At 37.0% G+C, this 13,157-nt stretch overlaps 1 protein-coding gene across 14 annotated transcripts in view; it reads right to left on the bottom strand.

The window, feature by feature from the left end:
• Window positions 1–13,157, bottom strand: part of TPK1 (thiamin pyrophosphokinase 1) — a 324,434-nt gene that overhangs the window by 299,143 nt on the left and 12,134 nt on the right. The window lies entirely within an intron of this gene.

Raw genomic sequence — 13,157 nt, 5'->3', positions numbered from 1 at the left:
ACAGGCAATAGCAACTATCAGAAAGAAGACTTAAAAGCATCTAACAATGAAGTTTGTAGTTATTCTACAAAGTATTTCATTATGAAGTAAAGAAATCGAGTGTATTTTGGTGAATGTGCATTTGCTGAAGGAAAAATCACATCAGATTAATTTTTTTCTTTAGTTTTCAAAAGAGTTACGCCATAAAGTCTGGAACTGCACACAAATATGACATGAAACTGCACAGAAAACTATCAATTACACTACAGAAAACACGGTTCAGTATAATAGGGCTAAATAGGGATAGAAATTGGCTGAAGGGCAAATGATACCTATTTGTTTCAAAAGGCAAAATATAAAACTAAAGTAAAGACTACTCATGTGGACCCTCAGGGATCAGTGCTAGGACTAATCTTAACATTTTAATTAATAGCTGTGGCTTAAGATGAAGCTTGCTAATGACAAGGTCAGAAGGCATTAGCAACACAAACAAGTAGATTCTCATGGAATTCAACGCACGGCTTTGAGAAGTAAAATAGCAAAAATAGGATGAAACTCAGTAATACCAGAAGCAGCAGTGTGTGTTTTGGGATCTACGTATGTTTCGGGGTCTAAAAACAAATCATTGTGCTATATACATTGTGCATAGTTGCTCATGGACTAGTAACACCTAAGTAGAAATACATAGGTATGTCAACTGGTCATAAGATTGCTGCAAGTCAAAAAAAGTCATAAAAAAAAGCTAAACAACATAATGTTGCATTTGGTAGACACAGAGAACAAAAAAATTTTGTGTAAAAGATGCAGAACCTCCTATGGAAGATCCCATGTAGGAAAATGGGACTGAAAGGAAAATGATCACAAAAATTAATAGGTATGGATAAACTGTCCATGAATTTAAGAGAGAAAGTAGAAGACCATTCCTGGATGCATCTCATTTGCAAAGCAAAAAAAAAAACCTCTACCTGTATCTAGTTATAAAATTATATAATCTAACACTGGAATGCATAAAACAGCTTATAAACTCAGCATTTTTCTCCCATTTGGGAATATATTCACCATACTATCGACTATCAGGAGGGACTGAGAAACTGAACAGTTTCTGAACAACTCTGTGTTCCAGCACTGGAGACTGAGTTCTATGAGGTGCTAGACATCAATGACTCACTTGCTTTTTAACACAAGTTCAAAAAACTTTTAAAAATGAGAGTTAAAGAACAACTATTTACTAGCTATAATGCAGCAGCCTCTATCAAGTATTAGTGTTATAGGTCCACAAAACAAAAGCCAGTTAAGGTCTACCGTTGCACCCCATGGTTCAAGAGAACTCTTCTTCAGTTGTCATTTCAGTAAAGTCTGAACAAGAATTAAACAAAAGAGGACATGTTGCTCAGTGATTAATTCTCTTGAGATCTATACTCCATAGGGCTTTTTCTATAGTCAGCACAGTGTGTTGACAGATAGTTACAAGTATATTTACTTTGCTTTTACTGGAAGACTGGTTAGCAAACAAGTTTTTATCACTCCATTCTGATGGGAAATCTGTATTGCAAACTGTAATGCTTGATGGCTCAAAATAAGCTCGTTATTTTTAAACATCTATAAGTAATTAGAGCTTTTTTTTTTTCCCCCTCCCTTAAGTAAGGCTAGAACACTCTGCAACTCTGCATGTTGCAGGCAGCTTTTTGATGTATTTTTCCTGAGCTCAGGTAGGTACTCTACACGTACACTGAGTTTCTTAAATATTCACACAAAAGCCAGATTTGCTTTATTTTAACACAGCTTTCCAGTAATTAAAAAAAAAAAAAAAGAACTATTCAGGCATATTATTCTTTTGTAAGGGAGAGAAGGATCTATCTAATCACTTTCCTATAGCATTTTCCTCAGCGCTTTGCCATAATCATCATTAATATAATTGTTTTGCATTTACATAGTTTTCCATGCAAGGAGCTCAACCACTTTACAAAGCAATGAAGAGGAAAAGCTCTTCTATCCTTTAACTTGCTAGATGTGCTTTCATTCATGAGGAATAGTTAATATGTGAAGTCAAGTCCCTACCAAACATTGTACTATTCAAATGCCCTTTAAGATCTCACATAGCGTTTATTTACTGTTGAGGAAAAGTGATGATAACAGTTCAGATAACAGAAGAAATACAATTCATTACACTGAAGATAAATCTGACAGGACTTTAGTGATATCTGAAAGATAATACTCCTACCTGTACTTTGAGAGTGACAGCAAAGCCTGCTGAAAAAAATATGCACAAAATACTTTATTCACAGAACGGCTAAGGTTTGAAGGAACCTCTAGAGGTCATTTGGTCTAACCTCCCTAGAGTACACCCAGGGCCATGTCCAGGAAGTTTCTGAAGATCTCCAAGGAAGGAGACTCCACAACCTCTGTGGGCAACCAGCGCCAGTGCTGTTACCTGCACAGTACAGAAGCATTTGCTGATGTTTCGAAAAGCCTCCTGTGTTTCAGTTTGTGCCCATTGCTTCTTGTCCTGTCACCGACTGGGTTACCCCACGCTATTTAGTACCCCGAGTAAGAACAAGGCAGCATAAAATTCAGCTCTGGATAAGACTGTTTTCTGCAATTATGTCCTCACAACGTAAGAGATTTTCTACATACAGATTTGTACTCATCTAAACTAGTGCTACAAAACTTTGCCTCAATAAGAATTTTGCCACCAATTTCAAAGGGTACAGGATTTGACCTCCAATTTTGAAATATTAAATCAAAATATAATGTGGATGCATTTATCTTGATTATTTCCCTCCCCAGTCCTCCCAACACCCTGTTAAGCTGAATGAAGTGACTAAGGTGATTATGAGGTGATCCCCACAAAGCCATTGAGGGGGCAGGCAGTCTCTGTGCAGCCTTTGGAGCTAACCTGTGCCCCACACACCGAAACAGACCAGGAGGGCTCACTCTGCCCCCCTGCCACAACTGGGGCAAGGTAAGGTCCAGGGGGAGAAGCAGTAACAAACATACAGAGGGTATGATTGTCGTGGACTAAGATTTTATACCGTGTTCCCAATTATTTCTCCAGTTAAAAGCAACCTACGCCTTTAGCTCTATAAAAAAAAAAAAGGTACTAGGTTCTGGAAAAAAAAAAAAAATCTATTCCATTGTTCTGACTTTGGCAATTACAAGCATTTCATGCTTTGGGAAGAGCAGAAGAAACCAGGCTGGAATGAAACAATGCTGCCCTTGTAGTGTCATACAGCAACTGGTGGTTAGGGACTTGCTGAAGCAGAGGTTGCATGCAGGCCTTTACCAGCCACTGCTATTTATTTCTCCATGAATATCTCTAATCCTTCTAAAGCTCTTAATACTTTTAATTTCCCCCATATCCATGACAATGAGTTTACGATTTAATTGCACTCCACACAAAAATTACTTTATTTGCTTCAAAACTTCTCTGCAGCCATTTAATTTTACACCCTCAGCACTGGAAGAAAACAAAAGAATTGGTCCCAGTTTGCTTCCCCCCCCCGCCCCGGTAATAATTATGACTTTATAGGCTTCTGCTGCATTTTCTGTCTTCTCTTTTCCAAGTTGAAATTCTAATCCACTTAGTTTCTCCATATGGAAACAATCCATACCACCAGACATCCTACCTGTACACTCAATGCAGTCCCACCCTGTGTCTGTCTAACATCCTGCTGTAAGAGCAAACAGATCTCTTACAGCACTCAGTGATCCAAGTCAAACTTCTGTTTTCATGCTGTACGGCACACATTTGAAGTATCTTAGCAACTGATTAAAGAACTTTAATATAAGAAATACAATCAGTGCTAGCATGAATGGGAACAACAATATCAAAATTAATGAGGAAATATTGAAGCATATTAGGTGAGAAACCAACAATAGATACATCTTAGTTAAAACTGTATATGGCTTAATTATGCCTAGTTTGACATGATTATTTCCATCTCATAATTCACCATAGGTCTGTACATTGCATAATGATCTTCTCTTTGCCAGAATTGTTCAGCAAACATATGAACATTAACAGAAAACGAATGCTCATCTGAATTACCTTACGTTGTCCTACCTTCCCTTTTTGAAGTATAGGTATAAATTACTGTCACCTTGGATTTTACATAAGGGTTATATTATTTATAGAAGTAGTCTTTCCTCAACTGTCAGTTTTTCTGTTGTCTTACAAAGAAATATAAGCTGACATTAAATTTAAAGCACATTGGAAGGAAAATATTTCTTTAAGAAGTACATATACTTCATCATGTAGTACTAGGCTCTGAGTTTACAGAAGGAAAACATCTAGCAGGTAGAGCAAACTGGAAAGTTTGAGAAAACATCTGAAAACAAACATTCATATGTAAAATATAAATATTTTATAAATATACATTAATATAAATAATATAAATATTCATATTCAAAACCTGAATTATTTGCAGGAAAGGTGAACTTTGATAATTTTTGTTTTTGGAATCTCTGAAGCTGTTAAGCTATCCCACTTGTCATTCTCCAAGTGAAATATTTCATTGAGAGAATTTTCACTGCCAGAGCATGAACTTCAACAGTCATATTTGAAATCAGACATTTTAAGATGGTTTAAATTAAAATGCTTTGGTTGATTGCAGTTAAAATGCAGGCACTTTGTTGAGAATTCAACTTCTTGTCCAAATTAAGGATAAAGGCATCTTTTAAAAATCTGCAGAACTTTCCTGGAAAATCTTCTTTCAACCCAGTAAAGGCATAAGATGTCTGAATACAGATGCTCATCTCATTTTTCTAAATTCGACTTCTTCTATGACAAATGCTAATGACTCCTCAGCTCTCTGCTCCTCCAAGAACAACCTGCTTCACAACAAAAACATTAACGATGTAGTGAGTAAATGGTGTCTGAGCAACGTAACCTTCCCAGCAGAGCTAGAACCCCTGCAGTATCACTGCACCCCCTACAAGAGCCTGCGGTCTTCCAGTATCCACAAGTGACCTGGCAGCATGCTGTTAAAATGAATGACTACACTCTGAAAACCAAGAAGTGTCACGATACTTCTGGCACATGTGCACGCACACACAAGAAAGCAGTATTCCTATTAAAGATATAAAAGAAAGATGAGTTGAAAATGATGTGGTAGTCTTCCATGATCACTTAATTATATTTCTTCTATGTACTTTCAGTGAAAGGTAGGGAATACTGAAGAGTATTTCAAGAACTAAAACATACCTGCTTGCAGCATGTTAGCTGTCAACAAGGAGTAAATCTTTCCACTGATTTTAACCAACAGAAAATGGAAACAAAATACCATGAGAAACAATGACTGCACACACCTCTTTTCTTGTAAAGCTAACATCCACATCTGTTGTTAACACACCAAAAATTATTGACAATTTGGATTTAGAAAATAGCACTCGCTTATTACATGTTAATATAAATATATTTAAGATTTGTATCACTCCAAAGCTGTTTTCCCATACGGAATACATAGACTTTTAGTGACATCTGAAAATATCACCAACTGATTACACTTTTTTTTAAAATCAACTTTCTTCACAGCTTAATTCTTACAGAAAAAAATCCAATACAAAATAAAAATGTTAATTGAGAAAGTTTTGGGAAAAATGTGGCAGACAATACAACTACATGCTCAGGAAATTAATTCTGTAGACGATGTGGAAAAGATGGCTTATAAAGTTAACGAGATATTACTTAAGGCAGGAGAAACAATTAGACTATTAACAGTGAAGATAAAGCAAACATTTTGCCATCAAATATAATGAAACCAATTAAAAGCCAAGTGAAAATTAAGACAGAAATATGAAAACAAAAACAAGATAAAAGGTAAGAGTTAACAGACTACAAAATCCAAACCAACATATTCAAACACAAATCACCTATAAGAACCTGGATAGACTGTAGCTTATTTTTTTGTACACACCAAAACTAAAAGATCTATCGTCCTTTGGGTGTGGGTTGGTCTTTTTTATTTTATTATTTTTTTTAAAGAATAAAGTGATTTTATGAGTACCAGAAACAAAACTAATAGCAAGGGTATAATAAAGAAAAATGAGTGCTGAAAAAGCAGTAAGCTGTGTCATGCAGTTAGCTAATCACTCTGAAAAATGCGTAAGGTTTAAAAGGGTAGATTCTTATCTAAGATATCACAGGTACATGCAAAAATAGAGGTTGAAATCTACAGATTATATTGTTTTACAAAATACTTTTCTGACACTCCAGAACGTGCCAGATCTTATCCTCCTTACACTACTACTCTAATTCACAGAACTTGAAGATCAGGCATTTGTACTTCTCAAGACAACTTACACTGTGACCAGTCTTTCCTACTCAACGCCATCTCAAGCTGGGACTGCAGGTGAACACTTCATGCTCCCTGGTTCAGAAAGGACTGTGCTAGAGACAGAGTACTGAACTGTCTCAAGACTCTAGTTCATGTTGCCAACAAATTCTTCTTGACATGCAGTCACGCATCAGACCTCATGTGTCTTGTTTCATTATTTTTGCTTTCCAAATGTTCCTTTATCATTTCTTTGCTCTGTTTCTTTCCACTTTCCTCCATATCTTCTTCCCAAACTCTAAAGATCCTCTGATTATCCCTCTCCTCAGACTACTTCTGAAGGACCCATCCCACTACTAAGCAATTAGATGGCTCTGTCTTTACCTCTCCACGCCTGGCTCCTTAGTTGGCAATAAAATGTCAGCCCATCTTTTTAAACGTGTTCCTTATGGAAGTCAAGCAACAATTTCAGTCCAAAGCATCAGCATGAGCATCTGAATTTTCAGTGTTTCCAGTTAGTTTTCCCACCGGTGGGATGATTTAAACTCACAATACGTTACCCTTAAAAAATCTCTTTAAATTTATCTGGTGCCACAATGTCTACAGACACAAAATTGCATTTAGGCAGTTTGCATGCTGTGATCACTACTCAGTGCTGACTGCAGTCATCTCACCTTCATTACGTGCCTCCCTGCCCTGCCCACCCTTCTCACAGTTTATCCTCAATATCTTAACTGTTGTCAAACTTGTATGTGAACTGTTTCAATAAGAACCGGTAAACATGTTTTGTACTAGCCTAGAGGTCTCATCTTTCAGGATATATTTCAAATAAAAAAAATGCAATAAATTGGAAATAAAAAGTTTTACTTACATTTTTAATAGCCATCAAACCACTCATATAAGTGTGGGTGCTGCTTGTGCTCAGAATAACATACTGCAGAAAGTGTGGAATTCCTTAGGAAATTTTCCAGATATGAGGAGACAGAAGGGCAAGTACAGGAGAGACAATGAACTAACCAAGAAAGAAACAGGCTAAAACCAAGTTCTTTAAATGCAAAACATGCAATGCAAGGAAGAAAAGATACCCTCTTATGGTACTCAGAAGCGTTCCTTGCTAGTTTAGCCTTTTAACAACTTGGGGCATTGTCTGTATACCATCAAGCAAACCTATAACATTGTATAAAATATAGCTGTTTAATAACAAAGTGTTGACAAGTGCGTTCTCAAGAGGAAACAAGAAAGTATTTTCTCAGAAATTAGCTCTTCAGTTCTCTCCAATTAGCCAGCCTATACACTTATTCTAAGCATTATAAAGATCAGGTCTGGATAGGATAAAGCCTCACTCTTCACAAGTATCGAAGTTACCTTGCCACTCTCCATCACACATAAACCAGAACACTTCAGCTAACATCTACAGGACACCAAGCAGTATGGGCAGAATTCTGAGTAGGCTGGTAATTGCCCATCCAATACAGGGTAGCGACACACAAGGAGACAGTATCAGGTCCTGACAGGAGTGCTGTGGTATCACCATAATGTTCCAAAGAGCACTGGCATGATGTAAGTCCTCCTCCACTCACTCTGGGACTATTGACAGCTCCACGCCGTGCATAGACAGCATTTCCAAAGACAGAGCATTTCTGGTGACTTGAATGCTAACAACTGAATAATAATAGCTGTAAAGATAATAATGTTACAACATACAACATTTTAAAGCACATAACCGATTACATGTAATGGCAGTTGTACATTTAAGTTCCAGCAAGCCAAGTGAGAATAACACCCTGTATCCTACATGGGAATTCCTGAACAGTTTGAGTAACTCTAGCAAACACTCTGGAAGAAATACTTGCAAAGAAACCCTTAAAGGATCATATCTGTTTTACTGAAAAAAACAAACAAACAAACAAAAAAACCCAGGAGATTCCACTGTCTCGCTCCTGTAAGTAGTAATTAAAATATTAAAGAACTTACTACATTTATGGTGATTTCACCAAAAAGACTAATCAAAATAACCAAAAATATTCACTTTGAAAGAAAATAAGGCTAATATTGAGCAAACATTATAACAAACTCAGAGCAGAAGCATAATCTACACAGAAACCTCCATGAGCACATGCTGCTTCACACTGACCACATCTTTGTTGAATCATACATGCTTTTTTGAGCACTGCAAGGCATAGAAGATGCTTCAAAGGATCTCTATTTCATGGAAAGGGAAAGCAAGAGACCAAAAGGAAGAAGACAGTTGCTCAAATCATTAAGTTGCCAGTGGCAAGCCATGAATGCAAAGTTTCCAAAATTCCACTCCCCTGTTTAAACCAGGGCCAAAATGAGATCTTAAATGATTTTGCAACCGATTTCCATGTCATGAATGCTAATGCTGGAAGCTGAAAGCCCTGTCTCTCATCTCTCCACTCCCGATAAGGGACTGTCTCCAAGAAAATGCTGAGTTGCTATCTTGAATGTATTATTTTCAACCACCTTAACTATATTAGTATAAAAAGCTGCATGAGCTCCCTTGTTGCAGCTCCCACTAGGTTTACTTTGGTTTTATTTAAGCTCTTTTTCTTAGGGATGCATTTAAGTTAGACTGAGTAAGCTGCTTTCATACCACAAAACAGAGTCCATAAAGAGATTTATAAAAGTTTACTTACACAGTGTAGCTCATGCCTTTAAATAAACTTTCTCATGTGGACAATATCAAACTGTTATTTGTCTCCAAATTCCCCAAACAAATTTTAAAGCAAGGTGGATCTTTCCTCTTCCGCACAGAGACTCTACTGACTCAGTGATGCCACTCCTAGGCAATACCCTTTTTATTCCTTTTATCAACTTCAGTGATCTCCAGGGAAACTTAGCAGTTCCTACCAAACTACAAGGGCACACGGATGGAATTTTAGAAGTATTTCTACAGAAGTCACCCAGACAGAAAAGATTTGAGATACAGCACATCTCATGATGGCCCTGCAAGCCCAGCAGAGCAGCACCCACCAAGAATGAAGAACACAGTGTGCATAACAAGCGCACCCAAGCATAACTTAGCTGGAGAGATTCTTTCACATAGAGTCATCTTTGACAACAGGTGCGCATTTCACACATCCGATACGTTCTGATGAAGTCTAGTTTTACAATTAAAAAAAAATAAATAGGCCAGAGAAGGCACTGAAGGGTTCATCAAGTTTCTAACAAATGAAAGAGCTATATGATCTAACCAGTGAAACCCTATAACCCACTGAAAGGTGAAATAAACACTATTTTAATTAAATGTTCCAAATTAGTTCAGTGTCACCAGCTCTTCTGGACACATTAGCTAAGCAAGCACTGGAGTTGCAATGCCTAGTTCCAGTTCTTTGACTTCGTTTTCAAGAAAAAAAATAATATCAAATGCCATACATCACAGGGGACAAAAATAAGAGACAAGACAGTAAGGTGATGGATGTTAAGCTGGCTGTATGCTCACTGGACCCCATTCACAATTTCAAAAGTATCTGGATGCATTTCGTAAAAACCAATTGACATTCATGTTTTCCTCCATAGACCCAATTAGATCTGATGTACATCCATTCACACTCAAATAGGCACAGAAACCTTCAAGGTTATTTTCCAATTACTTCCACATACACCGCCTCATTCTGAAAGGATTGGGAATCTGAATGTCCAAAAGATGCTACAGATTCTGCTGATGCATCAGCTCTCAGCACCTGAACTCTTAAATAGGAAAGACATTATTTAAAACTCATGGCTTTCAATACAAGAATTCTAATCTCAGTCCTTCAATCCCATTTTTATTTGTGATTGACAGATTTTTTTTTAAATGAAACAAATGGTATAAGCACTGTTTTAATATTGTGAGGTTGTTTTAAATGCCAAAAAGAGAGTCCTGTTCATAACTGTATCATTAATTTAATAACATGCATATCCATCTGAAAAGTGAAAAAGTTGCTGAAGAATGGTATAGCAAATTTTTACACATAGAAGACAATCAGATAATACAGCTTCCCCAAAGAGGTTAAGATAGATTAATGTTAACATAAAGGTTACTTGAAAAGACTTCTAATTTAGCACTATACCATACCAAAACCAAGAATCCTCCCTGTTTGCTTTTCTCATAAAAGCAGAACTTTTTATCTTTATTGAAACAATTTTATGAAATACCATCAGCCCATCCATGGCCAGCTTTGTTTCCACAATGGCCCTTTTCCTTCTGAAAAGAGACAGAATTCTTAAATTAGCCCCTAAACACTGTAAAATTCTGACTCCTCTCTCTTAAAAACAAAACAAAAACACATTTTCCTGTGATTTTGTTGCAGAATTTGTAACTTGCTGTTCTGTGAACTATAAACAGCAGACAAAACAATGTGATCAACAGGTTGTCTCAGAATCACAAACGAACAACAACAAAAAAAGAAAACCTTTGGTAGACCTGTACTTTTCCCTATACTACATCTATTCAACTACATCTGCTTTGCTTCTGATGATGGCATTCAGACTGCCAGATGCAAAGGCTACAACCTAAGAAACATCAATATCATCCTTGCTGAAAGCATTCAGGGACTGTTCTTCAGGTGCTGACAAAGAAGACTTATCTTGAAATCTGTAATTAATATATACATTGAAAAAAAAACCCTATCAATACCATTATTACTAGCTAAACTTTAGAGCTCTCCAGTAGCATATTTCAAAAAAATGCCACTGTCTCTACTTTACAGATGGGGAACAGAAGAATAGCAAGGTTAAAACCACCCAAATTACACTGCATAGGACTCAGGAAAGGGATTCAAGTATCTTCAGTTTCACGAGAACTGGAAATGAATAAACAGAAAAAATGCTATTGTTTCTATGTCACTGAACACAGGGCCCTTCTTAGAGTAGAATAAACAGCAACATTAATGTTTAAGGCCAAAAATAAATTTAGTGGCTATGAAGAACAAAAATACAACTTTGTATGGAACAGCTAAAAAACACTGAACTTCAGTGAACAGCCAGAACACCAGAAAAAACCCTCTCTGATATATAAAACGTTGCAGAAAACTAGGACAACAAAAACTACAATGAGTATCAAGCTCATAGATCATGGGAACAGAATTGGGATGTTTTCTAAATAATGTGTTTATCTACCTTTGAATTCCCATATAAAGGTATGGATCTGCAAAATGACTGTTTGGCAAATATACTTCTTTTGCTACTGGTTCTGTTGACTGTCAGTGCTACAAGATACACCTCTGCAAGGCTCTGAATACTTCCACGTCAAGCAGGATACCATGAAAGTGCTAGGTCCAGCCAGGGGAATTCTCTGTACAAGATGAAGCTATTCCTGCCTCAAACACTCCTGAGCATTTTGTCATCTACCTCCTCTATCACAAATACTCTGTGAGGACTTGAGGATGCTTAAATAAGACAGCAATCATCCATTTGGTGTTCAGCCTTTAACTAATAATTAAGCTTCAGAATTATAAAGCTGCATATAAATCCCTTCCTGATTTAGACTTGTGCATATTTTATCCAGAGAAACTTACTGTGTCTGCCCCTCTAACTTACCCTAGTTATCTTGCACTGTTCCCCATTGTCTTATTCTGGAACTCCAACACCATTTTAGGATTTGGTGCCTAAGTGAGCACATTTCAAACCTTATACTCATTCCGTTCATGTTTCACCCTCACAGGAGACTGGCTATTTACTTCTATCCTCTAAGGAAGCTCATAGCATGAATGACAAAATGTCACAAATAATTAGGAAAACTAGTTTTATGCCCCTAAAGAATGAAATGCCTTCTTTGTCCTCTCAGGCAGGGTGTTGTCTTTTCTAAAAGAAAAAAAAAAAGACTGCTGGCATCCATCAAATAAATTCAAGTCTGCATATCATTTAGTAGCTACTTGTACTTATTTCTGCATCTTGCTCCATTTGGTTTTTTTTTTTGCATTACCCTTCTGTGCCCTCTATAGTCATAGCCCACTCCAAGAACAGTGGCTGAGAAAACCCTATTCCCTTCCCTACAGAAATAACCTATGGCTTTTCCTACTCCAGACTATCCAGGAACTTATGATATAGCAGTTCAGAAAATACTGTTCCCAGGCCCCCTTTCCCTTACCATTTCAATGTACTTTATTTCTATGAAATAGTTGTTGGGAACTACCAAGCACTGGCATTTGACGTAACTACCTAGGACCATCAAAATAAATCCAACTTGCAGACAAAGGTTTAAGTAGAATTCATGATAGCTGCTTCTTGATATATAAAGGAATAAGAATATGGCCCTGAGCTGTTTTCCTAATTGCTGCTGTCTTCTAGATTAGCAGCTCAAACTAAGTACATAGCATCTGAAAAACAAAACAAATGCAGTTGCACAGTAAAAATATCAGGTGTGTCAAAGCTGCAGCTTGTGCACCAAGATGTGTTGTGGAGCCAGCGGTTTGCTGCACGCCACCCTTTCAAGCACTGACATGTTTTGACAACGTTGCTACCAACTCTGATTTTTAAATTTGAAGAGAGACTGGATGCCCACACCTCAGCCATCTGTCAATGCAGCATATGAATATGTTTCACGGAGCGTACGTAACAGTTGTACCTCACACCACTGGGAATCCTGTAATTTGAGGCATACATTCTTATTGAAGATAACAACTGTATAAACTGCACTGACAACAGCGTTAGTCTCTATGGTGACGTGATGAAAATTGAATAAACTAATTCCATCAGTATACAGTATAAGAGTTAAACTATGAACTTTTTGTAGATGCTTTCTCTTGTGTATTTTTACCCTCAGAAACCCATTTCTCCAAGTTTGTGGGAGAAAAAATAGGAGCCATTTTCTGAAGGAAGCTTTCTTTTTGATAAATTGAAGTCCCTTTTGGGCACCAAGAGAAAGATTCCTAGAGGACTCCTGTTGCTATCTCTATAGGATAC

The sequence above is a fragment of the Cygnus olor genome, chromosome 2 (genome assembly GCF_009769625.2).
Source record: "Cygnus olor isolate bCygOlo1 chromosome 2, bCygOlo1.pri.v2, whole genome shotgun sequence".
Taxonomy (NCBI): domain Eukaryota; kingdom Metazoa; phylum Chordata; class Aves; order Anseriformes; family Anatidae; genus Cygnus; species Cygnus olor.
This window is presented reverse-complemented; position numbering and strand designations above follow the sequence as displayed.